This window comes from Piliocolobus tephrosceles, chromosome 20, assembly GCF_002776525.5.
Source record: "Piliocolobus tephrosceles isolate RC106 chromosome 20, ASM277652v3, whole genome shotgun sequence".
Classification (NCBI taxonomy): Eukaryota; Metazoa; Chordata; class Mammalia; order Primates; family Cercopithecidae; genus Piliocolobus; species Piliocolobus tephrosceles.
In genome coordinates this window covers 3,382,630-3,385,372 of record NC_045453.1, presented here as the reverse complement: position 1 = coordinate 3,385,372, position 2,743 = coordinate 3,382,630, and positions in this window count along the sequence as shown.

Below are 2,743 nucleotides of genomic sequence, written 5' to 3'. Positions count from 1 at the left end.
CCAAAGTGCTGGGATTATAGGCTTGAGCCACCGCGCCCGGCCAGTTTCCCTGAGTAGTTTTCTGAAGCCCCCCCTTACTGGTGGGGAAGGATTCTTGTCCCCATGGCATTCGGAAAAGTGTCCTGGAAGCAATCCTCTCTGTCAGCCTTTCTCATGAACTCTCAGCCTTCTTTGGAAGGTGTCTTTGAATAGCTTAGAGGCCAATAGTGGAAATAACCAGTTTTGAGACACCCTCTTTTCAAATCCTGCATTGATAATCATGATTTTAGAACATGTTTGGGACATCTCTGTTAGTGATAGTCACCTTTAAATATCCTGTTTTACTGCGTTTTTAAAAATTACCTTTCTATTTTTGTCTTCATTTTTCTTTTATTTGAATAATTCACTGGTCTGCCCCTTCCTCATCACTCCAAATTCCTTAACAGTGGGTGTCCCCTAAAGCCCTTCCATTCTCTATTTATAATCAGTCAGCTAACCTTTGTACGCTCCTTGAATCCCTGTAGAAGGTACCCACATCCGCATTGTTAACTTTTTATCATCAGCTCTTCCTTTCCACTCCGGGCCCAGATTAGCAATCTTAACTGTTGATAGGACATCTTCACTTAGATATCTCACCGTCCCCTCAAATTCAAAGTCAGAACTCTTATCTCAACACCTCACCCAAAGAAAAACCACCCCATTACCTATTGTGCTCAAAGGAAATACCATTATTTTAATCACCTGGTCTAGAAAACATAAAACTATATCCAGTCCTTCTTTACTTGCCACGTTAGATATAATCTCTCGTCATCAGACTCTTTTTTCCCTTCTTTCCATTCTTACTGCCACTAGGCCTTCCTTTGACCTCTTTCCTTATTGACATCACTCTTCTCCATTATCCATGTAGAGTTTATTTTTACTTTTATTTTATTTTATTTTTTTGAGAGGGAGTTTTGCTCTTGTTGCCCAGGCTGGAGTGCATTGGCGCGATCTCGGCTCACCGCAACCTCCGCCTCCCGGGTTCAAGCGATTCTTCTGCCTCAGCCTCCCGAGTAGCTGGGATGACAGGCATGCACCACCATGCCTGGCTAATTTTTTTTTTTTTTTTTTTTAATTTTCAGTAGAAACGGGGTTTCTCCGTGTTGGTCAGGCTGGTCTCGATCTCTCTACCTCAGGTGATCCGCCCGCCTCGACCTCCCAAAGTGCTGGGATTACAGGCGTGAGCCACCGCGCCCGGCGGGATAGAATATTGCTGTAAGGCTATCTGGGGGACTAGGAATGGAATGGTGCTTGCGTGCGGGGCTTTTCCACCGTTTCCCTTCTGTACTCAGGCTTCCACCGCTGTTGTTATTCCCTCCCCGGGAACACACCTCTACCGCCGTCTCTGGGACAGACCCCAGTTGCGTGGGCCAGGAACCGGGATGTGCGCTTCGCTCGGGCCCTGCGGGGGCGGCGCGGAAGGGAAGAGGTGCGGGCCTCGGAGGCGCGGCAGGAAGCCCTCGCCCACCCTTCCCGGCCAGGCCGGGTACGCAGCTGACGGTGGGGGTGGGGAGCAGATGGACGGGGCGCCGGACGGCTTGGGGGTCCCCTGGTCCCGTCCAGGTGGCTCGGGCCGACTCCGGGCCAGCTGCGGGGGCCGGGGAGGGGTGGGCAGCCCGGCTGGGGAGGGGACCCCGTTTTCCATGACAATGCCGAGGCGGCGCGCACAAAGGCGCCGCAATCAGCGTTTTATTGGTTCGAGTTAATTATCTGAGGCTCCGAGGGGGCGGGCGGGGCGAGGCGATTCCCTTGTGGGCATGGGGAGGGGGGCGCCGAGTTCCGCAGAGGAGGGGGCGATGGGAAAGCAGCTTTCTCATCTCCTCCCCCGCCCCGGGCTTCGTGGCAAAGCGCCATCGCCCCCTGGTGGGGCCTCATTCATTCCTCAGTCACTCATTCGTTCACCCTTTCTCAGCCTTATACTGGGTTGCTGTATTGCACGAGTTTAGGGTAAAGTGCTGAGAACGGGGCAAGTGGGCCACATTTTTAAATGCCCTGTCGGGAGCTGGGACCCTCTTAGTTGCCATCCTCACCAGGAAAGGGCGCTCAGCCTCGCGATGCAGATGGACTTATAAACAGACCATCAGAATACAGCCCTGCACGTGATACAGTAAGGGCCGCGCAGGGGATGAGGGCCCAGGGAGGCCCTTCGGGAGAGGAAGGAGTCCTAGATGGCTCTCTGGGGGAAGTCTGGTCTAAGATGACCAGGTGAAGGGGTGGGGGTCAAGGCAGATGAGGGTATTGCAGGAAGAGGTTTCAGCTATTGCAAAGGGGTTTCAGTACGGGCAAGTAAGGTGCACTCTGGGGAGAGTAACTTGCACTTACTGTGCGACGGGAGTGGAGGTGATCAGTGAGGTAGGTAAGTGGGCCAGGGCCAGATGGCAACAGGGCCACCTGCAAGCGTGGGCTGAGGGTGGGGTGTCAGATCGTTTCATCATTTCCAGTTTATCCTTCTCCCCTTTAGATTTGGAGAGGATTGGGCTGCCCCCACCCTTGTAAGGGTTTAGGCATTATTCCCCCTTGATTCCTGCCCAGTTGTCTCACTGGTCTCCCTGTATCCCTTATTTTGCCCTTCAAGCCGCCTGCACCCCATCCTCCAAAATGACCTTTTTAAAAGCAAAGTTCAGTGGCACTACTTTTCAAAATCACAAATGCACAGAATCTGTAACCTGGTGGTTGCGCATGACAGAAACCCCATAATAATCATGGTTTAGGTTGGGCGTGGTGG